This window comes from Meles meles, chromosome 15 (genome assembly GCF_922984935.1).
Source record: "Meles meles chromosome 15, mMelMel3.1 paternal haplotype, whole genome shotgun sequence".
NCBI classification, from domain to species: Eukaryota; Metazoa; Chordata; class Mammalia; order Carnivora; family Mustelidae; genus Meles; species Meles meles.
Genome location: NC_060080.1, coordinates 75042170 through 75068423, shown reverse-complemented (window position 1 = coordinate 75068423; position 26254 = coordinate 75042170).

Genomic DNA, 26254 nt, shown 5'->3' with positions numbered 1-26254 from the left:
CGCCTCTCTGCCTACTTGTGATCTCTCTCTGTGTCAAATAAATAAATAAAATCTTAAAAAAAAACAAAAACAGTTCCAAAAAATAATTTCCTAGAAGTTCAACATATTCCTCCTTCCAGGTGCCTGGAATGTGATGGAACGTTGTTAAAATAAGTTTTGGCCCATCAGCATGCCAGACAGAAACTGGAAGTAAGCTGTTCCGGGGCCCCAAAGGCTCCGTCACAACCCTAAGGAGAAGACATGTAACTCTCACTGTCCCAAAGTGGTTATTAAAAAAAAAAAAAAAGGCACAGGTGGGACATTTTAAATTACAGACTTTCAATGCAGGGGCCGTGGGGGCAGCGGGGGTGTCCCCCGACTACTCCCAAGTGTTTCAGCTACATATAATGACTTAACAAAGTGACTCATCACAAGTACCTACAAGGTGACTGACAGGCAACTGACCAATGAGGAAGGTATTCGAACCACTTAACAAAATCAGCACAACTTAGAATCTTCATTATTAAGAAGAGAAAACCATTTATTGGCACCAAACCTGCAAGGCTCTTGGACACGCTCTACTCATCACAAGGCTGCCAAACTCAGTGCAGAAACTGAGGCTGAGTAAGTCACCTAAAGTCATGCAGCACCAGAAACTGGATTCCAACCAGGTCTGACATCAAAGCCCACCCCAGCTTGCTGCAATGCTTCAGAACCTAAGGTTTGTAATGATCGATAACTACATGCTTAACAATGTTTACACGTCTCTGTATGTTAGAATTCAGGGGAAAGGTTTTTAAAAATCACATACACAAGGGGGAAAAATAATGCTCTGGAGGCAAAAATATTCTGGATGCAGGCTGCCCAGCGTTCAAATCTTGGCTCCTCCACTTACAAACTATGTGACCTTGGACTCCTTTAACTCCCCTGTGCCCACATTGCCATGCATTCAAATGGTAGCCATAATAGACCCTATCTCTTCAGGTAAATAAAGTATTTTGGTGGTGTTGTTGTTTTAAGATTTTATTTATCTGGCAGAGAGAGACAGGGAGAGAGGGAACACGGGCAGGGGGAGTGTGAAAGGGAGAAGCAGGCTTCCCACTGAGCAGGAAGCTTGGTGAGGATTAGATCCCAGCACCCTGGGAGCATAACCTCAGCTGAACAACTGAGCCACCCAGGTGCCCACAAATAAAACACTGAGAAACAGTCCTGGCATGAGTTAACCCTCAGAAGGTGTGGGCTGGTGTTACCTCTTGCTGGGCACTAGATAGGGCGAGCAGCCTCAAGCCCACTGTTTTAGCAACTCATTTGCATAAACAAAGCCCAGGCTCAGCCACTTTGTGCTCACCCTATGGTTTCTTCCTGTCACTAACATCTCTCCTCACTCCTGCTCCGTGGCACTAAGCTCTGGGCCTCAACTTGACAGATGACAATTTCATCTGTCAAATGGGGTGAGAAGCCCAGTTGATCTACCTGAGGTCCTTCCGGCTGGGCAATCTAGGATTTTTGACAACTCAGGCCCCAGAAATTTCAGAACCATCCTAACACAAACATTACCAGATGACACCCACTCATTTTCCTCAAATCTTCTCTTCCATATTATGTATAAATGCCCATTTTCATGGCAAATCTTCTCCAAGATCCCAGAGCTCCACGAGCACCCACAATAGGCTGGGCAGGCATCCCCAGTGTTGAGGCTGGGGACATGATGGTCAGAAGCTCTGACCCCCAGGGGAGACAGATTCCAAAACAAGCTGCTCTGATAATCAGGTCCTCCCTGTTAGAGAGGATTTCAACAGAGCAAGTTGAGAGAAGTGCAGGCATGAAACTCAGAACTTGGCCCACTGAACAGAGGGCAGTAGGACAGTGGGCCGGAGGGGTGACAGAGGGATGGAGAGGAACGGCACGATCAACAGAGGCCAGCCAAGGCAGCACTGATGCTGAATGTGAGAGGGTGGGCTGGGGACACACTGTGAACATGGCTTCACAAGCAGGAAGCAAGCCCAGCTCAGCACAAAGCAAAGTGCTGAGCAGGAACTGCTGGGACCAGGTTGGACACTAAGATGAGCTGAAAATGGCTGTGCGACCCAGAGCAGTCTGAATCTCACCCATGCCTCTCACAGGCTGGGTGACCCTGGACCAGTTATGCTACGTCCTTTAATGTTTCCTAAAGGGTATCTTCACTTCATAAACCTGAGCCATGTTCTCATTTGGGTGAGATGGAGCCCACAATCTACAGGCATCCAATATATACAACTAGGACAGCCCGGAGGGGGGTGGGCAATGCAGGCTGGACAGGGGGTTAAGAAGGAGTCAGGAAGAAGTCATTCCCATACTTGAGGCATGGGTTGGTACTGAACAGACACACTGGGCAAGAGACAGTGTCCTAAGACTGCTGTAAGACTAGCCAGGTCCAGGCAAAGCACCTAACAGTACGTAGATGTAACCCATCTGTAAAAGGGGGTGGGGAGTGATGTCTTCAGCTGGTTGAGCATCTGACTCTTCATTTTGGCACAGGTCATGATCTCAGGGTCCTGGGATCAAGCCTCACCTGACTCCACACTCAGTGGGGAGTATGCTTGAGATTCTCTGTCCCTCTGCCTGGCCCATTTACCTGTGCCTGCATGTGTTCTGTGGTGCGCTCTTTATCTCTCTCTCAAATAAATAAATCTTAAAAAAAAAAAAAAAAAAGGAAGTCAGGAAGGACCAGGGGACCTGCTCTTAAGGTCCCAAAGATGCCACCCTCCTCAACTAGCCTCAGGAACAGAGGTGAGAGGGGCCAGGGGTCAGGCCTGGAGGTGGACAAGGACCTGTGGGGTAGGGGACTGGAGATGGAAGTGATCCCAGGGTGGTCGCAGCCCCAAAGTGCAGGGGTGGGTGTGGGGGGAAGGGGTCTATGGGCCAGAAAGGAATGGTATCCTGGGGCTCCTGGGTAAAAGGCTCTGGAGGTGGAGGGGGCCCAGCCTGCGCGGGCAGATCCAGCTCCCCTAGGGCTGGGGAGCCCGGCGAGTCTGAGGGACAAAATTTTCCATCAAGTTCTGGAAAAGAAGCCTGTCAGCAGAGGCGTCTCTCTGGGGGGCAGACGAGCTCAGTGGTGCTGGGCCCCTCGATGCCAGTAGGGCCCCACGCGCTCCCCGGGTACCGAGAGGTGGAGCGAGGGCTGTGGGGCCTGGGAGCACCCAGGCCGCCAGGAACCTGCCCCCCCGGGCCCGCCTCCCGCTCCCGCGGACGCAGCAGCAGGTGGCAGCGGGCAGGGGCGCCCCAGCCTCCCTCCCTCCCTACCGCCCCTACTCCCGCCTGAGCCCCTCAGTACCGGAGTCAGCCGGGCTCCGACGCCATCCCCCGGGCCCTCCGCCGGCAGCCCGGAACCCCTGCCTCCCAGGGAGGTGCTACTTGCGCGGCGAGTTCGCTGGGCCCGCGGAAAACGGTGGGCGGAGCAGCCAGGTGTGCGCGCACTGCGGGGGGCAAACAGCCGCGCGCGCCCTCGCCCCGCCTCCTGTTCAGTCCCGTCCTGCGAGGGGACTGGCTGCGCCCCCTGCCGGCTACCGCCGCTCTTCTGCCAGGCTGACTCCCGGAACCCCGTCCCCCGCCCAGCCCCCCGCCTAGCCGCCTCTGCTTGAGCTCCAAGCTCGCCCCGCTGCCGCTCCTGGGCGGCTCGCCCGCCGGCCGCGGCCCCGGTGCAGTGTGGCCGGCCCTTTTCTCTCCCCAGGGCACAGTGGAGCCGGGAGGGCAGGCCCGAGGGGATCTTCCGGTCCGCCCAGCCCCCGTGGACACCCGCCAGGGGCCTCTGTACCTGGTGGGCTCCACCCGTGGCCATCTTGGAACCACGGATCCCCCTTCAGAGACCAGGCGAAGCCCTCCTTGGGGAATCCAGGCTCCTGGGGCCAAAGCGAGTTTATCTTGTGTACTGCTGTGTTTGTTCCTTTGCCTGGCATGGATTGACAGTCGCTGAATTGTTCTATTCTGGGGTCATCAAGGGCAGAGGAAAGCGTTCAGGGCTGGGACCCCCAGGCCTCGGTTCCACACAAGGCTTGGAGCCCTCTTGGCTGTCCCTGGCAGAATGACCAAAGAGGAACCGTCAGAAACATGGATCTGCTGTGAACTGGCAGAGCAGTCAGGGACAGGAAGGGGAATGTCTCCTTCACAGAGTATCTGGAAGCCTGCAGTGGAAGATGGATTTGTCTGAGCCGTGGTCATTAGTGTTGGGCCAAGGAACCCCTGGCTTGCTTCTCCTACCTGCATCCTAGGTCTAAAAACTCTCACAAGGTGCCTGGGTGGCTCCCTCATTACAGCATCTGTCCAGGGTCCTGGGATCCAGCCCTGCATCTGGCTCCCTGCTCAGTGGGGAGCCTGCTTCTCCTTCATCCTCTCCCTCTACTTGTGCTCGCTGTCAAATAAAATTTTTAAAAAATAAAATGTTAAAAAAAAAAGAAAAGAAAACTCTCTACACCTATTAGTTATGATGGCAGGAGGGGTGAGAAATACTAAAAAAAGCAATCTCTTAAGAGAATATATTAACACCTCTTACAGCGCTTGGTGCATAATACATAATATATAATACATAAACATTTTACAAATGCTTACGTTTCTGGGTGGTTTTAAAGAAAAATGCTGAGTTTCCTTCAAACCCCAATATGCCTTCCCCTGCTTATTTTAGGACAACACCTACAGAAGAGTACACACTGCCTCAGGCCTGACTTAATTAGCTATGTAATAAATAGAATTAATAAATCCACCTTTATGGTGTTCCTGGCAACTCTCCCAAGTCCTCTCCAGCCTTCATTCTGAGTCTTAGGGTTTTAAAACACCACAATGACTAGCGACCATTGTTCTGAATCCAGAAGCAAAGCAAAACAAAAGATAAAAACATTATGGCCCACAGATTTACATGTGACACCCTCTGTCTGCCTTTTCCTCACCCTCTCCCCTGCCCTGCCACCCACCCGCAGCTCCCTGCCCCAGCCCAGAGCCCTTCCCAAGGGCCCATCAGTCACTTACACCCTCAGTGAGCCTAAGAATTAAAAATACAAGGAGTGAGATAAGCCATGTGTGCTCTTGCATTCCCCTCATCTGTGAGTACCTCAGTGCCTCCCAGCACCCCTCCGTAATAATGAGACAACTAATGTTAGGGTGGCCCGGGCCAAGTCCCAGCTCTGTTGCTCACGGCTGACTGCCTTGGCAAAGCCGTCCAGCCTCCCTCATGCAGACTGAACCCCGAGACCCCCAGAATGATGCTCAACCCAGTTTTTCCTTTGAGGGCTGCAAAGCTGTTGCTGAAGGAAGACAAGCATGTGCTGTCAGCTCCCTTGGCTCAGTTCCAGGCCCAGGACTGGCTGACCCATCCTTGATGGTGTCCAGAAGCCTTTCCCCATCTATCAGGCACATAGTACCTCCACCTCCCAGGTTGTGTGAGGACTGGAGACTGAGTAAGTGGCAGTGATGGCTAGTTGCAAAGAATTGTCTGGTTTTGTCCGTTCTGGGCCTGTTGGGGAGTTCTTGATACCTCCCCAGTAATACGGTGTAGAGAAAGTGTGTTGGCCAGCCTGCCAATGTGAGGGGAGATGTGGGCCTCCTCTGAGAGCCCACAGAGGGACTTCACATCTGACCCCTGAGCCTCCCAGGCCTTACTAAGCAGTAGCAGGTGCCTGATACCTGTGGAAACCACTCCTGTGCCAGCCCCATGCTGGGCCCTGGCCACACCAGAGTGACTGTCAGTGCACAATCCCTGCCCTTATAGATCCCCAGTCTTGAGGGGCAGATAGGCATGTCACCTCACCAAACCAGCCCCATCTCCTTGCAAGAAAAATGATTCAATGACCAGATGAAGACCTCAGGAGGGTCATAAGTACAGCGTCAGGATTCTTACAGATCCTCCAGCCTGTCCCTGGGCAGCGGGGTCGGGGGGGGGGGACTGAGGTCCAAAGGGCAGGGGGATAGGAGGTGGGCACAGGATGAGGCCAGAGGCCTCTTTGCTCTGAAAAACCCTTTTGCATCTCTTCTTATGGGATATGGGGATCTAGTCTTCCAAATACACATTTTGACCCTGGCTTCCCCACCCAGCCTCTGAGTGGGAGCTTCATAAGTATCTGTTGAATGGATGAATGAATGTTGTTCATCGCTGCTCCTGTACTGGAGCCATCCCAGGTGCCCTTTGCCATCCTGGATGTTTCGCCCCATTAGCACAGCTAAGCCCCACAACCTGCCGAGCTCGCACAGTGACTTGAATTTTGCAGGTAAGGAGACAGGTGCTGGGTGGTGAGGCTCCCTGGTCCAGGGCTCACAGCATGTTTTCCACTGTCTGGAAGCCCATGCCCAATTGCCACCCTCCCTCCCATCCTCCTTGTCTCCAGCCTCTGTTTGAGCCACCAGAGCCAGACTATCCCCCTGGGGCAGAGGCAGATTGCACAGCCTCCATTTATTTCCAAAGAGCTTCCCCTCAGCCCAAATGTTTTCTGAAATCCACCAGAAACCTCATTATTTCTGCCGTTAGTCCTTGGAGGGCTACCTCCTTCACCACAGACATGGGAGTTCTTACTTTTTGGAAACAATGCCTGGAATTTGGGGTTCTCTTGTTGCTTCTGGAAATTGAGCAATAACCTAAAAGTAACAAATAAAAAAGTAAAAACAGAGGCAGGGGTAGCCTGAGAGAGCTGGAGGTCAGGCTTCCCATAACTTCAGCCCAGAGAAGACAGCCAGAGACACAGAGATGGAAGAGTATCAGAACCAGCAGAAAAGCCATCGCAAGCCTCTGCACTTGGCTGCAAGAAGTGGCCCTCAGACCCTCACACCAGAGCCATCAACTGACATTTTCCTCCCAGGTTTAGCAGGTGCACTTACTGGTTTCCTACCTGCACTAGATTAAACTCGACGAATGCAGGGAGGCAGGTGTTCTAGTAACAACAATTTCATCCACAAGAGAAGGTGTGGCTCCAGCAGAGAAGGAAGGGAAAGAAAAAAGTGTGACATGCAGGATCTCTTTGGTCTGTTCATACATTTGAAAGGAGCTATCCTTAGACAGTTACCCCCACATTCAGGCAAAGACTAGTGTAAAAAAGACGCTCACCACTGTTATTTGCAATAGTGAAATGGACATCATGTAGATATCTGATCACAGGGGGAGATTAAACAGAGAGACTCATACACAGCCATTAAAAATGTTTATTGAAGCACAGAAGAAATGCTTAAATCATAAGAGTGATACTGAATTTTAAATAAAGCATAAGCAAAGGACACAGAATATGCATCATTCACAGGCATGAAGAGGAAGAAACAGTGAAATGAGTCTTGGAGCACACTCAGTGGTCTTCTGTCCCTAACTGTTTTGAAACTTAGAGTTTCCCAGGACAAGTATATGCTCTGTTTTTAAACATAAGCTAGGATGCTCGCTGGTGGGTAATCAGAAGACTTCGAGAAGCACACTAAAGCATTGGATGAGGGCTCCATACCCAGAGCCCTCCTTACCAAAGCCTTTAAGCAAAGCAAATCCCATTTCATGCTCATGCTCTGAGAGATTAGGAATCCCTGCACAGCCAGGCAACACAACAGAGCCCTGGGACTGTGGTCTGTGTGGCCCACCCTCTGCCACAGCATCTCTAGCAACCCTAGTGACCCTGTGATGCTCTATCATTGTCCCATTTCACAGGGAACACTTGAACCCAGGTGATCTGGCCCAGAATCAAAGCACTCATTCCCAGAGCATCCCAAGTAACTGGCTGGGGAAAAAATGAGTTACAATGAAACCAACAGACCCTCAGAATTAGGGAATGCATGGCCTTGCTGGGGCAGGGGGAAAACCAGGGGGATCCTCTGTGGCCTCTGGCTTCCTAAATCTTCAGAGGGGCCAGAGGCCTGGAAGGCTCTAGGTATGAAGGAAACAGAGTGCCTGGGGGCGGGGCTCCACTGTACACCCCAGTGGAAATTTCTGAATAGCTTCGTTTTTTAAAGGCTTCATCCCGTTGGCTCCTGCTATCACCCTCAGAAAGCAAACCTGGCTTAGAAGCTGTGAGTCAGGTCCCACATGGGAGATGCACAAGGAGGGTGCAGAGGGTGGAGGGGAACGGGGGGCCAGCTCCTTCCCACACATAATGATCCTCTGTGGGGCACCCCTCCTGGCCACACGTGAGGCTCTGTCACTGGGCCTGAGGTCTCTGCAGGTTTACAGAACTACCTGAGGTTTTCCTCACCAATGAGCCTTGGCCCCTGCCCTGCCCTCTAACTGGAACTCCCAGACTCCCTTCTTGCTCGAGTCCCTGGTCCCTCCAGCCAGTCGCTCCCAACATTACTCCAGGGGCTGCTAGACCCACACCATCGCCACCCCATTTATGTTCCCAATTATGATCCTGGGCCACCCTCCCAGATACCCTTTTGCCTTGTAGGGTTTCCATACAGTCTTTGGGTTCCTAGCAGGCAGCCCGGGACCCACACTGAGACGTGCACCATGGATGTGTTCAAGTCCTTCATCCTGGCACCTACTGCAGAGAGGAAACTGAGGCTCCAACAGAGGAACCTTCCAGCAAAAGGTCCCACAGCAGGTAAGCACAGAGGCATGATTTGAACCCAGGCCCTTCAGGTCCAGAGCCCTGTTCTGGGCCACTGTACGGTATGGTGGATTCACCTTCTGTCCCTTGTGGTGGGGTTGCAGGGGGAAGAAGGCCCTGCACACAAGACTCACCACCCCCCCAAGCTTTAGTTTGTTCACCTGTAAAATGGAGATGCCAATGGATCAAGCAACCCATCCTTGGGCTCATGGGAGGACTTGGGGTAATGCAGGCCCTGGAGAGAGGGGGAATGGAGTGGGATCTGGGAAGAGCAGGCAGGGGTGCGCATGTAGGAGGGATTATCCGCAGCATCATTCAGAGGACACGTGGACTCAGGTCCATATTCTGGGGATGCAGAGGCCACCCAGCCTGCCTCAGCTCTGACAGGACCCCAAGTGGATGTCTGAGCTGAAAACATAGAAGAAGCACAAGCGACCTCCTTCAGCCCCTCCCGGGGCTTCCATAGGCAGACCATGTAGAGTGAGGAAAGATGCCCAAGACACCTGAGTGATGATGAGGGTGGTGTATTGACACTCTTGGTGGGAGGCCTCAGATCTGAGGGGGTTGGGAAGGCCCCTCTGTCTCCCCCCACATCCACCTGGCCCCGGGGAGTGAAGCTCAGCAAGGTTCAGCTGATTCTAGAATTTCTATGCAACCTTGGAGAACACCGCTGGTGTTGGACACAGACGGTGCCCCTGTTCACCCCCCTCCACGCTGTTCCTAGCTACCTCCAGGATGAACCTTTCCCAAGAGACATTCAAGGGTCCTCACAAACTCAACCCTCTCACCTCCCTACTTCCATCTCTTCCCAAATGAGGGTGCCCACCCCAGCAATACCCACCTGGACGCTGCCATTCAGACTCTGACAAACTAACCAGAGATTCTGGGGTGGTCTGACCAGGTGGCTTGGGTGGCCACTACAGAGGGAATAAGCACCAACCCACCATGCTATTCATGTAGTCCCACTGTTCCTGCTCAGCCTGGTGGTCGGCCTCTCTTTGCGGGTTTTACAGAGGAGGAGACTGAGGCTCGAGAGGGTGAGTGGCTTGCAGAAGGCCACATGGCAGAAGCCATGACTACTGAAGAGCCAGGCAGTCTGGATCCCACCCTTGGCTCCTCCAACTGCGCTCCCCACTGTACACTCCATCCTGCCTTCCAGGCCCCCGGAGGCTGTGACTGGGCAGCGGCTTGCCCCAGTTTTCTGGGATCTGTAGCCAGGCTGGAAAGCCAGACACTGCTTTGGAGAACACCACACTGTTGCCAGCAGCCATCTGCAGTGATGGGTGGAGATGGAGGCTTGGAGGTCTCTCTGGGATGAAATGCTTATTCGTTTTGCAGGAAGGGCCATGCCCCTCGAGTGTGTGGAATGGATGGTTGGTGGTCATGCCTCTCTCCTCCCCTTGCCCTGCCGCAAGACGCCACATGACCTTGGCAAGGCTGCCAGCTTGTCAGGGCCGAGCAGGGCCTTACCTATTGCACTCTAGCCCCCCAGCCTACGGTTTTCCCATGGCCTCCCGAGTTGGGTGGGACTGAGGAGCTGCCAGGCAGGGAAATTCTGGGGTTTAGACAAGGAAGAGCCTTTGGATGAAGAGGGCTGCCTGGACTTGGAGGCGTCCACACACCTTCCTTCAGACCCCTAGATAATGGTCATGGCATAGGCAGGCTGGAGAGATGAAAGAGAAAATCACGAGAGGTTTCTGACCAGAGGACCGGGGCTGCGGGAGGTTTACTGTATACAGAAAAATAAAACTTATTGCCAGCATCAGGGTTCGGGCCTAGCACATAGTAGGATCTGGATACTAAGTGTTGAATGAATGAATGTGTCCTTCAGCCTTGCTTATGACCACTTTTCTTCCTAATTATCAGCTTCATGCCAACAGGAAGACACCCCAGCCCCCAAAAGACCTCAATGTGAGTCAACATTTCCACTGTGAGGACTCAGTGAGGTCAAGGCATATCAGATGGATAGGCAGTGAGGCTCCCCTGCTCACCAGCCTTGTGCAGATGAAGCCTGGGGGAAGCATGTGTGAGTTAGGGACCCAGGTTCAGCATGAGGAAGTCACCCAGAGGTCCAGGTCTCTAACTTCCTTCCCTGCTCAGGAAGGGCAAGTGCAGGTGGGGGGTGGGAGAGATGAGGAGGGAGGAGCCCAAGACCACCCAACTCCATGGAAAGAGGCTCGCAATGCATCCTGGCTGGGCCCTTATATGGTGGGGGAGCTGCCAGGCAAATGCAGGCTCCCAAGGGGAGGGCATCGAGGCAGGTGCAGGTGTTGGGGAGGGACCAGAAGCAGGAGTGTGGTGCAGCGTGAAGCTAAGGGCCAGGTCTGCCCCTGTTGAGATCTGCCATCTGGGTGTCATATATATATCTCTGAACAATTCCCAGTCTGTGGTCACTGGGCTACAGTAAGACCTGAGAGTTTAGGCATGGCAGGCACCCTAGCAGAAGAGCCACTGGCTGGGCTGTCCATTACCACTGCCTTGCAGCTTGTGGTCTGTGGGAGGATGCCATGGGCATGTTTGACATTTGTGACCAAAAGGAACTGGGGCCCCAGACCAGTGAGAAGAGCTAGAGTCAAGCCCAGTGGGGGGCCAGGGCTTGCTCAAGGCCGTCAGCGATCCCTGGGAGCCCTGGGGTCACTGGAGCCTGAGGTTTAGGGTACCCAGGCTGGGGTTCCTTGAAGGCTCCATCCTCCTCAGCAAAAGGAGAAGGTGCCAAGAAGCCATCCCCAGATTGGAGGAGGTCTGTCCCAGAAGGCCAGACCCACAGTTGGGGAGAGTTCCTGTGGGAGCTCTTCCCTCTGCCCTGGGGTCTGTAGAAGGGAGTAGAAGCCACAGGGGTGGGAAGATGGGGCCCAGACCCAGGAGTGTGGACCGAGAGATGATAAGGGGAAGGCCGGAACTCAGGCTAGACACAACTGGCTGCCCTGCAGCCTGCAAGGAAGGTGGTTTTCCCCTGAAATCAACAGGCCAAGCCTCATCAGCATAGGTGAAAGGCCATGCCGCCCATACTTTGAACAGTTCTCAAGTCCAGAGCTGATGATCTTGAGCAGTGTTGGAGATTCTCAGTCTCTCTCTTCTCCTCTCTACAGTAGGGCTCTTTCCTCATGGCTCCAAGGCACATAGCTCTTCACACAGGCTATGAAGAGACAGATATGCTATCGCTGTCCAGCTAACAGAATGTGTTGAAGTCACCAGTCCATTTAAGCCTAGATGGTCGTTTGGAAGCCTAAAACCTTTTGGTTTTAGGTTTTCAGCATAGAACCTTTTTCTGGGTGGACTCTCAAGTCCCTTGTCTAGCACAACTCCCCAAAGAGATGGGAGGATGCAGTCTGAGCTCCAGACCCTGCTCTTCCTGGTGGTTCACGGCATTGAAGCTGACTACATTGACCCCGAAACCCGCCCTTGTCTGCCTGCTGGAAAAGGAATCATCCCTGTCCTTGGATGAGGCAGGCACAATGCCGGCGCTCAGAAGAGGCACAGTGCAAAATTGTGTACGTTCCCTGCTCCTATCCTTCTGGGATAGAAGCTTCTCAAACATCGCAACGATGTGATCCATCTACCAGATGGTCACGTAGGCCCAGCAGGTCCTGGATCAGCAGTTCAATAGGTGAGTGCTCACTCCATACACAGTACAAGGGGGAGCCTTCCATCTACTAGTTGTATGTCTTAGGAACGTTAAAGCACCTCTCTTAACTTCTCTTCCCTCTTCTGAAAAGTGGGGGTGCTAAGAAGATGAACCTCATAGGGCGACTGTAGGAAGTCATGGGAGAAAACATGGCATGTGCTTCTCTGGGGCTCTCTCCGGCTCTGTAAAAAGAGCTGCTGGATGTGCTGGGCATCTTCATGGTTAACATTTCTCTCTCCAGGGAAGATGTGTTCAGGATCAACCCTCACAAGCCTGTGGCCCTTCTGGGTGTATGAAAAGGAAATGGAAATCTGGCAGGTTTTCTATTTGCAAAGGACTTCTGGATTCCATCTAGTTGGTCCTGGTTGTGGTCCTTTCAGTGCCCAGTTCAGAGGAGACTGGGAACAGGCAGAGCAGCCCAAGGGCCACTCAGGATTTGCAAAATCTTGTTTGGGATGATTTCATTCAATCATGGGTCTTAAACACCTAGGAATGCAGGCACTCTCGAGTCACCAAGAGCAGTGATTGGGTAAAGTAGAGAAAATGTCTGGGTCTAAATTATGTCCGAGGGTCAGACAGGCACTCTCCACATCCAAAGAATGCAGGTCTGGAGTTAATCAGATGGGCCATCTCTGTGGCCTACTCTAGGGATAAATGGATCCACCTCTATTGGAACCATGAGGATGCACTCTAAGAACAAGAACACAATAGGTCTTTGGATCCTGAAGTAGGGCCTGCTGCCTCCACAGAGCAGGGTGGGATATGACAATCGTTGTTGCTGGGGAGGGACTTTCAGAACCATGGATCTCCCAGAAGTCTTGATTTCCATGGAAGAGCTTAATGGGAAGGCTTCCTGTGAAGAAGGCAATGAGTCCAAGAGAGCTGTGGATGGACTGCCAAGCTCCCTGGGAAGCAGAGCCCACTGTGGGCTGAGTTGGTGCCTTAAACACCTATCCCTTGGGTAGTTCATTCTTGCTCTGCCTGCCCCTTTGAATGTCCACCTCCGATGACCACCACAAGTAGGGCCTAGGAGAAACGATGTGGGGACCAGACCACTTACCAATTGGACTCTAATATATCCCTGATATTGGTCTGCATGGAGGATGCATGACTGAGGAGGGAAAAGACCTGCCTATGGGAGGTCATTCATCCATCCTGGTCAGCCATAAGCAAGGACAGCTCCAGAGGGGTGGGAAGTGGGCTGGGGTCATTCTGTGGGGCCCACTCAGAAAGATTGGCTCTGTGGGTGGAGCGTGGGGAAGGAAAAGCCAGGTCTCTGACTCTGTTCCACATATGACTCTGCCTAGCAATCTGTGTCCCATTGTGGGAGCCTGGCCTGAGAAGACACTGCAGGGTATTGGGCAGTCCTGGCACAGTGCCCATGTCCAGGTCAAGGGGCCTAAGTGCACATCAAGTGGCATGACTGGGACCTGAACAACCATGCCCCCATTCTGTTGAGGCAGCAGGAACTTCTGCAGCGCAAGGAGGCTGAGGTGGAGGGTAAGGGGCATTGCAAGTGGAGAAGGCCATATGGGATGGGGCTCATGGGCTGGGGCATTCCTTGAAAGGCCATGGGATCTGTACTGTTTAGGGAAAGGCACATGCAATGTCAGTGATGTCGCTGAAACTTTTCCTTTCTCCAGCCCCAGTGTCAGCTCTGTGACTCATTCAACCAGCTGAACCAGCCAGAGGGCATCCCATGGAACAAGAGGAAATCTTGGCTCTGCATCTTACCTCACCTTCAGGGTCATTGCAAGCCTCCCATTCCTCAGCTGTTCCACAACTCGGACAAGGGCTCCCATGTCCTGTATGGGTGACAGGTCCTAAGCCCCAGCAGCAAGGCCATCAGCTTGTATGGAAGTTTTCACTCCAGCTATCCCAACTGCCACTGAGAACATCGCAACGCCAGAGGCTTCTAGCCAACACAAGAATGAGCTGAAAGAGAAGAAGCTTGACCTCCTGGACTTCCCTCCCAAAAAGGTGGCAGAGCAACTCACCTACATGGATGCGGTGAGCAGCTGGGCCCCCAGGGTAGGAGGGCAAGGCCGGCTTTGCTACTGCTCTCAGCAGCCCTATACCTGCTTTTCCCTGATGTGGACTCCTAGGAAATAGGGCCATTTCTCAGCTACAACCCTCACCAACCGTGGAAACCCATCAGGGTTTTGAGACCTGAGCTTTCACTGTCCAGCTGCGGACTGTGGAGACTTTCCCCAGCACTCTGTGTCCCATCTTGGGAACCTGGCCTGAGCAGACACGGCAGGATATCGGGCAGTCCCTGCACGGTGCCCACGTGGAGGTCAAGAGGGCCTACGTGCACCTCACGTGGCATGACTGGGACCTGAACACCCATGCCCCCGTTCTGCTGAGGCAGCGGGAACTTCTGCAGCTCACAGAGGCTGAGGCGGAGGGTAAGGGGCATTGCAAGCTGGGAAGGCCATCTGGGATGGGGCTCATGGGCTGGGTATTCCTTGTAAAGGCCATGGGATCTGTCCCGTGGAGGGAAAGGCACATGGAATGTCAGTGACGTGGCCGAACCCTTCCCTTTCTCCCACCCCCGTGTCGGCCATGCGACCCGTTCCGGCAGCTGAGCCAGCCCAAGAGACACCCACGGAGCGAGAGGCAAGCCTGGCTCTGCACCAGCCATCACCTTCAGGGTCCGAGCCTGCCTCCCCTCCACCGGCTGCTCCAGAACTGGAACAGGGGCTCCTGTGTTATGAATGGTCGCCGGGTCCTGAGGCACAGACAGCTGGGCCTTCGGCTTGCCTGGGAGTTTTCGGTCCAGCTGTCCCACTTGCCACTGAGCCCACTCCAGCCGCAGAGGCGTCCTGCCAAGCCAAGAACCAGCTCAGGGAGAAGGAGCCTGACCTCCTGGACTTCCCTCCCAAGCTGGTGGCAGGGCAACTCACGTACATGGATGCGGTGAGCAGCTGGGCCCCCAGGGTAGGAGGGCAAGGCCGGCTTTGCTACTGCTCTCAGCTGCCCTATACCTGCTTTTCCCTGATGTGGACTCCTAGGATATAGGGCCATTTCTCAGCTGCAACCCTCACCAACCGTGGAAACCCATCAGGGTTTTGAGACCTGAGCTTTCACTGTCCAGCTGCGGACTGTGGAGACAGACACTGAGAAGGACTGAGGCAGAGGAACCACGTAGATGCAAGGAGTCAGAACCGAGAGACCAAACATGGGGAGGCTCTGGTCCTTCGGGGAGAGGAGGGCAGCTCCCTGGGGGCAGTCACGACCATGGGACGCCCACCCATCTGCCAGGGAACCTGAGCACCCTCCACCTGGAGGAGGCATCTCATGGGCCCTGAAGGACAGGCTAGACACGGAAAGCCGTGCTTTCAGCCACCACGTGAGAACGGGCACCTGAAAGGAGACAGGGACTGCAGGGATGAGCATTTGGAGGAGAAGATGCCCCCTTGGGAGCACCACCTGGAGCGGTCCCCTGGACGTGGAAGGATCGGGGTGCACATGCCTTCCTCCCTTCCCGTGCCTCTCTTGGCTCCTGGGGCATCCTGCACTGGCTTCCCTCAGAGAAACAGAGTGGCCTGAAACCCAGGCTCTCTAAGCAGGCTCAGGCCACACGGGCAGCCTCCTGAGCTCCAGCTCTGACCTGGGACCCCTCGCCAGGACATGAGTCTTGCATGTGCGAACGTGTGTGTGGCTCAACAAACCTCCCCCTGTCCCCTAGGAGCTGTTCAAGCAGGTGGTGCCCCATCAGTGCCTGGGCTCCGTCTGGTCCCGGAGGAACAGGCCTGGCAACGAGCACCTGGCACCCACAGTCCGGGCCACCATCGCCCAGTTCCATGCTGTGGCCAGCTGCGTCATCACCACGTGCCTCGGCAACCCAAGCATGACAGCCCGGGACAGGGCCGCGGTGGTGGGCCACTGGATCCGGGTGGCCAAGGTATGCTATGGGAGGCCCAGCTCCCTGAGGCTCTCCTGAGCCTCGGGAACTGCTCTTCTGTCCTTCTGCCTTCTCAGGGCTGAAGGCCCTGCTCCAAGACCTGTGGTCCCTAGGCTCTTCCTCCCGGGGCCATGCTGACCTTCACTCGCATGGCCCAACGTTGGGACCCTCGGTGCCTACGTGACTCCTTCTTGGCAGGGAGGGAAATATCCTCCCTCTCGCCAGCAGTGTTCCTCTTTAGGGCTGACCCGTGCCCTTCTGCAGCTCCCTGGACATCAGCTTCATCCCGCGGGGCGGGGGAGCCATAAACTGAGGGGGGCACTGAAGCTCTCGAGCATCTAGGGCTCCTGCTCTCCCACGGACAGCTCCTTCTCCTCCCACCCCAGGCCTGTCAGATGCTGGGGAACTACTCCTCCCTGCATGCCATCCTCGTGGCTCTGCAGAGTGTCTCTGTCCACCGCCTGAAGAGGACATGGGACAAAGTTTCCAGGTGAGTAGGCTTCTCTCCAGGGAGGGTCCAGGATGGAGGCGGGGTCTCCCACAGGCCTGTCCTTTTCCCCCCTCAGTCAGCTTGGACCTCCTGGGAGGCAGCAGACCCTGACCAAAGGACCTGGGCCTGGGGCTGCTTCTCTCAGCCTGCCTGGGGAACAGGCCACCATGCCTCCTGCTTGACAAATCCCATTTCCTCCATGCCCCACCCTGGGCTGAGCTGAATTCCCTATTTCCACGGGTGACTGGGCAGCCACTGAACGCTCTGCCCATGGTTCCACCAAAACCCCACCCAAACCCAGCTGTTCCATTCAGCTGGGAAGGGACGCCCAGGAGGAAGCCCAGGAGAACTCCCTCCCACGTCCTCCAAAGACCTCAGTGCTCAGAGGAGCCCAGAGAAAACCCTCAGCCAGCCCGTTGGACATGTGGGGCTTCTCCAAGAAAAGGGCCTCGCACTCTACCCTGCCACCTTATGCCTGCCCTGAGCCTCCCTTCTTTCCCTCTCTTCAGGAAGAGCTGTCACACACTCTCGGAGCTCTGCAGAGAAGACAACCCCCAGGCCAGGAAACTACTCATCAAGGTAGCGCGGGAGGTGCAGGGCTACAAGGACAGGAGGGGTGTGAGGAGGCATGATCATGTGTGGATGAAGTAGGCAAGGGCCTGAGGCATTCCTCGGGGAGCGAGCGGAGGCCTTTGGCATGAATGTGCTCACAGCCTGGGCTGAAGACTCCCCCCTGGGGCTGGGACAAGCTGGTGCTGCCCATCCAGACTCCCTAGGCTAGATTTCAGGTCTCTCTGTGTCCATCGAGATGGTCCACATGGGGGCCCATAGGAACGCAGACAGCCCAGAGGACAGGCCTCTGCTCACAGATGGAGTGGGGATGGGTTGTGGGCCACAAAAATGATGATCCTAATAGGATCCTGAAGCCTCAGGAGACCCTAGGAGCTAGGTGGAGTTCTCCCTTCTGCCCATGAGAAAAGAGGCTCAGGGAGGTCAGGCTCCAAGCACCAGGTCCCACATGGACTGGACGGGGGGAGCTGAGATTGTTCTCGAAGGGCTCGTGGCACGCTTCAGGAGAATGGAGCGTCGGGATCAGCAGACGTAGGTCGGATGTCTAGGGTCTGAAGTCAAAGACGGTGGGTGCAAGGGGACTGAGGCTATTCGGCTCTCAAGGATCATGTCCTTGGCCCTCCAGGAGCGGCCCTCCAATAAACTTGCCACCCTGGTGAGGCGGCTGCAGAGAGCGCGGAAGGGGCTGCCAAGGAAGGTGAGTGTGCCTGGGGGACAGGGCCTCCAAGGTCAGGGGAGAGGGGATCTGGAGGGGAGAGGACGCTGGATGCCTCCAAATCAGGACAGGTGGGACAGGAGACTCCAGCTCCACCTCCTGTTGCCACAGTCCCTCCCTGTCTCCTTTCCAGGTGACCAGGAGGAAGTAGTCTAGCAGGCTGGGTAGAGAATGGATTTGTGGCTGGGGAGGGGCCCAGGGCTCCACACCCTGAGATTTTTGAATTTCAAAAAGCAGGCCCTGGAGGGGATTAGGAGGAGTCTGCTGTTCTGGGAGGGGGTGGGGAAAGGGACTCCAGGGGAAGCAACTAAGGGTCCTAGGCCCTTCCAGGTGGGAAAGTGGGCTGGGCCAGGACACTGAAGCCTTTTCAGGGGAGGGCCCCTGTGGGCACCACAGAGCAGGGACTCACCCCAAACCTACCCCTCATGACACAGGGTGTGGTCCCGTACCTCGGCACTTTCCTCACTGACCTGGGGATGTTGGATACTGCAATGGAGGACTACCTGGAGGTGGGTGAGCCTGAGGCTTGGGGAGGAGGGACCAGAGTCCTGAGGATTGGGAGCAGAGAGTCCCTGGACTGGGCCCTGAGCTCTGTGTCCTTAGGAATCCTCCCCTCCCGACAGCCTCACAGCTGCCCCTGGGAGCTGGGGTCTCTTGCCCATCTGCGTGCTGAGGGAAGGGCTTCTGCACCTAGACACGGGTGCCCACGACTGGTGAAGCCCCAGCGCATCCTGAAGGTGAAGCTGCGTGCGCTCTGTGTGAAGGGGCCGCAGCCTCTCCCTCAGAGCTTGTTCCCTCAGAGCTTGCCTGTCCGGGAGAGTGAAGTCAGGACCCTGCACCTCAGCCACACTTCAGCAGCCCAGCAGGCCCTGCCTGCCTGAGGCTTCGGCCGCTCCCTTCTATGCCCACAGAGTGCTGTGTGGCACCCTGGAGCCCTTTGACCAGCCCCACGTCTTCCTTTCTCTGCACCCCAGGGCTTGCCCTAGACCCCAGTCTCATTGTGTGTGTCTCAGCGGCCCCCTCCTGTGTCCTGGCCTAGGCGCAGCCTCTGAAGGGGTGGGTGTAAGGTGCTAGGACTGACCGGGGGGCTCCTTCTGAAGGACAATGCTTGTCTGCTTTCCAGGGCAATGAGATCAACCACTGCAAAAAGAATAAGGTGAGCAGACGCGGCACTTGCCCTACGGAAGGGGAGGCAGCCCCTATCAGAGACGCCCCTGACAGGAAGGAAGAACTTTCCTTGCTCCATCCCCTGCCCTCCCCTCCATCTCCCATTTCCTGGCACAGGTTGCTAGGAAAGAAGTGGAAGACCCATCTAGTTAGTCAGCAGGGATCCAGAAAGGCCTCAAGGAGAACTTCGCCGAGGAGGGGCTAATTCTACTTGCCTCTGAGAATAGTTTGGGACCAGATGAAGCTGCATGCAGGAGGGTGGCCATGTGTGCCAAGACCCAATCGGTCCCCTGTCCCGCTGCTCAGCCCTCACCTGGCCCTGTAGCTTCCCCACCCAGGCTCGGTGTGCATCCTGTGCCTCTCTCCCCGCCCAGGAATACCGAGTCCTCACGGACATCATGCTGCTCCAGGCGGCGGCAGAGAATTACTGCCTAGAGCCCCAGCATCCATTCATGGCCTGGTTCTGGTCTGTGGAGCGGCTCAGCGAGGATGAGAGGTGAGGCCCATTCAGGAGCTGGCTGAGGGTCGGGGTGGACTCTTTGTGCTGGCCTCGCCTGGGATCCTCCTCCTAGGGCTCCCTGGGCAGCCTCAGGCCTCCTTGCTGGGAAGCCAGACACCAGCTGTGGGAAAACCCTGGGAGGGACTCCTGAATGCAGGCTGCTGCTCAACCCACACGTGTCTCTCTGTCCTTAGCTACATCCTGTCCTGCCGGCTGCAGCCCCGGTCCTAGTTACCCAGCAGAACACAAGCACCAGGACAACTGGCTTCATGACACCATCAGAGCTGAACCCGTGGCCACTGGCCGAACAAGGATTGCACCTCGGCCCCTGGGCTACTTGTGGTGCGTGAGCCCCATCTGCTGCACAACACCCCTTCCTCTCACCTATAGACTTAGATTTGGGGGGGGGGGGTTGCAATATTTAATATAATTAAAAGGTTTTGATTTTACCAAAAAAAAAACAAAAACAAAAACAAAAGTGATGTGTTTGTGAGAACCCTAGGGATTAAAGTTTGTGTTACCAGTAAAAAAAGAACAAGGGTTTTATTTTCTCCTCGTCCAGCCTACATGGGTGTTTGGTGCTTTTACAACATGTACAACATGTACAGACTCTCTTATTCATTCCTGAACTCGGAAATCTTACAGAGTCATCAGCTATTCAAAGTGGCAGGAAGGAGAAGAGCCAGCCCTCCTCACTACCTACTGGTGGCACCTCCAAATCCCGTTTCCCCAGAGGACAGGTTCATTTCAGTGTCAGGCATCTGGGCAAACAGCAGAGACAGCCCTCAGGACCCCCGAGATGGAGAGGTTGCAGGTCCTTCCCCAGGAAGGCAACAGACTCTGAACAGGAGAGTCCTTGAGAGTTCTTTCCCCTCCCCAGAACTAGGTGCTGCCCAGGAGAGGGGCTGCTTCTCTCCATTCTAAAGCAAGGAGGAGGATGTCTTGCTTCCTTTGGGATATGGTGTTTGTGTTGGTGCTTGTGTTGGTGTTGGTTTGGACCCAGTATTTGGGACTGACAGTTGTCGAGTTCAGTCTCTGGAATTGCATCAGCACTCAGTAGAGAACAACAACAACAACAAAATAAACAAACATGTAAAGAGATCCAATCCTGCCTGTGGAAGCTACAAAACCCGAGGAAGATATTCTGTAAATGGAAGAAGGGCAGGCAGGACATTCCGTCCTCAGCTTCCCTGTAGGCTCTCCAGGTTCACCCTTTCCCAAGAACGGAATCCTCCCAGCATCCTCATCCATGATGTCTGGATTCCTTTTCCCTGCTTCTTTTGGGTGTGGCTGGGGAATAAAACAAAAAGAAACTGGGGGGTGTCCTTTTAAGGCCATAGCTGAGCCTGGCTCTATTCACATCTATGCTGACCTAGGAGCTAGGATGTGCAGCCATCCTGCATTTCCGGATGCAGGTCTTGGCAAGGCAGTGGCGCCCTTCAGGCCCCACCCTCCTGGTCAGGTCCATGGTAGCCACTGCTCCCTGGCTGGGGTCTGATGGAGCAGAGATTGGTTCTCCCTTGCCAGGATAAAGGTTCATACCCTTGACCAGACGATCCCCACACTCTCCTTGCTGGCCTAGGGCACTGTCAGGTCCAGGTGGTTTTGAAGTCCCTGGTCTCCAACATCCACCAGGTGACACACCCAGGTTCCACTCACTTGTCCGGAACGGGGAACTCACCTGACCCGGTAGACCCAGACACAGATGGAATGTGAGCAGGGGAGAAGCATCTATCATGCAAATGGATGCCAAATGAAGCAAGGGTAGGAAGGCTTCTCTCCAGACACAACAGACTCTTACAAAAGGGGGGGGGGAGGTAGGAAGACACAAAGAAGGACACGACTTCATCATAATGGAGACCATGGAGTAAGAGAGAACATCTGGAAATATTTAGGCACCCAACACAGGAGCACCCAAAGGCATCCAACACCTCACAACAGGCCTAAAGGAACCTTTGACAGCAATACCATACAGTGGGGGACTCTAACACCCCACATCTATTAACGGAGACATGATCCACACTGACAATCAACAAGGAATCAATGGCTTTGAGGGATGCAGTCGTTTGAACACATCGATGCAGAACCTTCCACCCTGAAACAGCAGAATCCGCAGTGCTTTCAAGTGCACCTGGAACATGCTCCAGAACAGACAACACGTTAGGGCACAACCCAAGTCTCAACAAACTCCAAAAGATGGATGTCATCCCACGCATCTTCTCTGAGCACGATGCTATGGAACTCCAAATGAACCCCAAGAGCACACCCGGAGAGACCATGAATCCATGGAGGTTAGATTACAGGCTACCCGACAAGGACTGGGTCAACCCAGAATCCAAAGAGGAAATCCACAATTACATGGAAGCAAAAGGACAAGCCAAGGGTCCCCAAACATGCGGATACAGCGCAAGGGAATCTCAGAAGACAGGATCCAGCACCACAAGGAAAATCCCCAATACCATAAGCTGACACAAAAGGACCTAGCTAAAGCACCACACAGAGGTCCTGAGCAGTCAGTCGCTCAGCCTGGGCGAGTTGGAGCTCCTGCTGTTGGGTGCATGCTTAGCTTCCAGCTCCCCTCTAAGTCCCAGCCTGGGGGGGGGGGGGTGTTCTTCCCTTTCTTCCAGAACCATCCCCACCAGGGCCACTGGGGAATCAACCCTTCAGGGGACTCTCGGCAGAGAGATATGGCCAAAAAGGCCCAGGAAACAACCACCCCTTCCCCGCCGGTGGATCAAGGTGGCCAATTAGCTTTCCCTCTGTAGAACATTCCACAGTGCTTGTGGGGGGATGATCCTCTCAGGCTCTGACGCCCAGGGTTTCTCGGCAAAGGGCAGAGTCCGACTGAGTAACCCTGGGAGGGACCTGACACGCTGCACTTCCAGCATGCTCGCAGCTAATGCCAGGGCCACCTGTGCCCGGAGCACACGGAGAAACAACTTGCCGGCGGGCCAGCGGACAAAATGTCCTCTCTCTCACCGCCGAGAAGAGATTGATCAGCAACAGTCTGGCAGCCACAGAGTGGTGCTTGACTGTCAGGAAGATCAACAGCCAGGCAGGGCTTTGTCCACCCCCACAGGCCTCTCGTCCTCTTCTGCTCCAGAGTATAGGGAGGCAGGATGGGAGGAAAGACAGTTTGTTCAGCTTTGGAAGCTATATGCTGAGCTTGAGTTCCTTTCTACCTAGTAGCCTGGGCACTCCTAGGCTGCTTCCTCTGTGGCCTCTATGGAAGGCCATTCTCAACAACAGTGCTTGCTTCCCATGTTCCGGGATACTGGGCAGAAAGCGAGGGAACACAAGCGAGTCACAGGGAAGTGACCACGTTTGGCCATGAAAGCTTGAAGGTGTGAAAGACCATCTCTTGCCCTAGGTTCCCTTGGTCAGAAACCTTTCAGCAACCACTCAGAGGACAGACAGGCAGGTCCATAGCAGGCATGGGGATCCCTGGGAGCCACTGTGGACCGAACCTGGTGGGCTCTTCACCACAATTCGCACAGACCAAGATACTGAGGTAAGACTTAGCATCCGTGGGTGTTTTGTGAACATAGGTTTGGATTCAGGTGTGACTTTTCAGACAAAGAAAAGAAGAAGAAAGGGAATAAGGCAAGAGAGGCTCAATCAAAAAAAAAGAGGCTCAAATCTAGAGAACATCCTGGAGGGAACCGGGTTGGGGGGATGGGTGGAAGAGGGGGGTGGGGATTAAGAGTACACTTGCTGTGCTGAGCACTGAGTCATACACAGAACTCCAGAATCCCTACTGTTCACCTGAAACGACGATAACACTGTACGTCAATTAGACTGTATTTTCAACAATTTCTTTGAAAGGTGGGCATTAGGAGATCAAAGTTGAGATTTTGCTCTGAGAGTTTCACACTCAGGTCTCCTCAGGCTGAACGTAAATGTACATTAAAGATCAATGAGAAAGTCCAAAGACAGAAAGTGAAGTCTCTTGATATGGAAAGGCAAGTGCCGACCTCTGGGTTCACAGGAAAGATACCTTCCTACGCTGTTGGCTGTTGTCAAAGCATTTCACTCACGTCCCCTTGGAGCTACGCTCCTCTGGTGTTTCCGTTCTCCTTGGTTGTGTGTCTTCGTGAAGTAGTTGGAGGAATTATTCCTATCCCGTGTTTCGTGGACTAAACCCCAGTTGGCTCTTTCTAGCCCCTGGAAGATGGGAGCTGGAGGGCCTTCTGGAAAACACTGCCCAACTGGATCTCTCATCGTTTTCCAGAGAAGGAAAGGGAGACCCCACAAGGGCACCAAGGGCACAGTAACACAGAGGAGGTTCTCCTGACACCCGCTTCAGGATCCCAACTCACTGAGCAAGAGCAAAGAACCCCCCCCCCCCCCCGTTCCCTACAGACACAATGGACGCAACACTGGAATGGGTCATTTCTCAGGAAAGGTGAAATGCGGTCAAACACGGAAAGATGCAAAATAACATCACTGAAAGAAAGCCCACTGTGATCCCCTGCCCTGCGTCTTAAGTCCCACCCATGCGTGAAGCCATCTGAGAATCACAGGGGAAGGGAGGGAAAACTGAATGGGAAGCCACCAGAGGGGGAGAAAACGGATGAGAGGCTCTTACCTAAGAAACAAGCAGAGGGTGGCAGGAGGGGAGGTGGGTGCGGGTATGGGGCCATTTGGGCAGGAGCATAAAGGAGGGCATGCGATGGGATGAGCACTGGGGGTGATACGCAACTCATGAATAATCGGGCACTACCTCAGAAGCTAATGAGGTACTGTAGGGTGGCTAACCGACTCTCAACCACCACCACCACAACAAAAACAACACAATGCAATCCAAGGTTCTGTGTTTTCTTGATGTGCAATGTGGAAAATACTGGATGATTTCTTTTCTTCCCTCAGGCAAGGAAAAGAGAGAGCCTACTACTCCTGAGGAGGCAATTCTCAGGACACTCTACCTGGTTCAGCCCTAAAGAGGTTTTCAAACATGCTTTCACCAGTTGCAGTCCTCATGCCCTTCTAGTCAATTCGGAGCACTCTGGACAGGGGGTCAAACACTTTTGTTCTTCAAGGTGACTCACCCCAAGCAGGGAATATCCCTACTTGCCACAGGAGTTACCACAGGTGTGCCCCCTCCATCCTTGACAAGGGCCTCCCTACAACTTTTCCAGAGAGGTGGCATGAACACTAGTGGCTGGAAGCTGGATCCTGGATGACGTCCATCCCTTTGTTCACTTGTGGGATGACTAGGGGCAGGGTCTCCATCTCAGTCGTGGAGCTGCCAGAGCTCTCCAGCTCACCTTCAGACACGGCCCTCCCCTCTCTCCCATGGAAGAACCTGCAGAACTACGTGACCATGAACTGGGAACACACAACAAGGGTACAAAGGTCTTACCTGAATTCAGCTCAGCATGGCAATGACAGGCTGGTCCCTCTTGGAGGTTGCTCTCATTCGAGCCTTCTTGGCGACGGACTCCAGACAGTGGCTCACCACGAGACAGGGAGGAGAAGTTCCTCGAAGACAAGTGTCACCACACCACTGTCCTCACCCTCGGTCGTGGAAGAAGTCTGTGTCCCTCGTCGGGTTAAGAGACTCTTCCAACAGGACTGGAGCAGAGTGCAACAAAAGGCTCCCTTGAAGAAGGGCTGAGCATGGGGACACGTCCAGTCATATGTCTCACCGCTCCCATCACCACACAGGTGGTGCCCAATGTGGGCAGGGTACCATTTCCAGTGCACGGCTCCTGCTCGCCCACCGTATCTATTCCTATCATCACGCCATCACGTCTGGTCAGGACCCCAGCATCAGGCCTGTGCTTCTCCAGTTCATGCTGCTGCCTGCCTCCACCCGTGAATGATCCTGTTTCACCTCTGAATTTGGAGCTCCACAGCATTCATCTTCATCTGCTTCACAAAACACGATTGGGCAAGGGTTTCATGGAGACGACCTGCAAGGCACAGGATGGAAAAGAAAAACAAACTCACACACTGGACATTCAGAATACTTCAAGCCTTTGTGACTTGAACGACACGATCAACCAAGGGAAAGCACAGTCCAGAAAAGTCGGGAGAGCATGTTTGCAAACCATGTATCTGACAGGTTCTCAATATCCACTATACGGAGAGATCCCAGAAACTCAACAACAACAGAGAAACAAATCCAATGTGACGTGTGAATGTACAAATGGGGAAGAGACCTAACCTCAAAGCTATACGCATGGAAGGAAACTGGAAAAGATAGTTCCCATCACTCCGTTTTCGGGAAATCCTAATTAGAACAAGCAATGAGATACCATTACGCATCCATGAGGTTGACTCCGCACAGAAGAAGAAAAAGAGAACAAGACGAAACAAAAACAAAGTCTCAGGAGAAAGGGAAAGATCAAGTGTTGGCAAAGACAGAGAGAAGTAGGAACCTTGCTGATTGTGCGTGGCAGGAACGCTTAAGGGCATGGTTGTGAAATCAGTATGGCGGTTCTTCGCAGAAATCAACTTTAGTGGGACGCCTGGGTGTCTCAGTCTGTTGAGTGTCTGCCTTCGCCTCCAGTCCTGGTCCCAGGATCCTGGGATGGAGTCCCGCATCCAGCTCCTTGCTCAGCCGGGAGCCTGCTTCTCCCCTGCCTGCTCTGCCTGCCACTTCTCCTGCTTCTGCATGCCGCTTTCTCACGCTGACAAATGAATCAATAAAATGGTTTTTTAAAAAATCGACTTCAGAATTGCCATGTGTTTTAGCACTTGCCCTTCTGCACTAGATACCCAAACCGATGAACAGTATGGTCTTGAAGACTTATCTGAGCA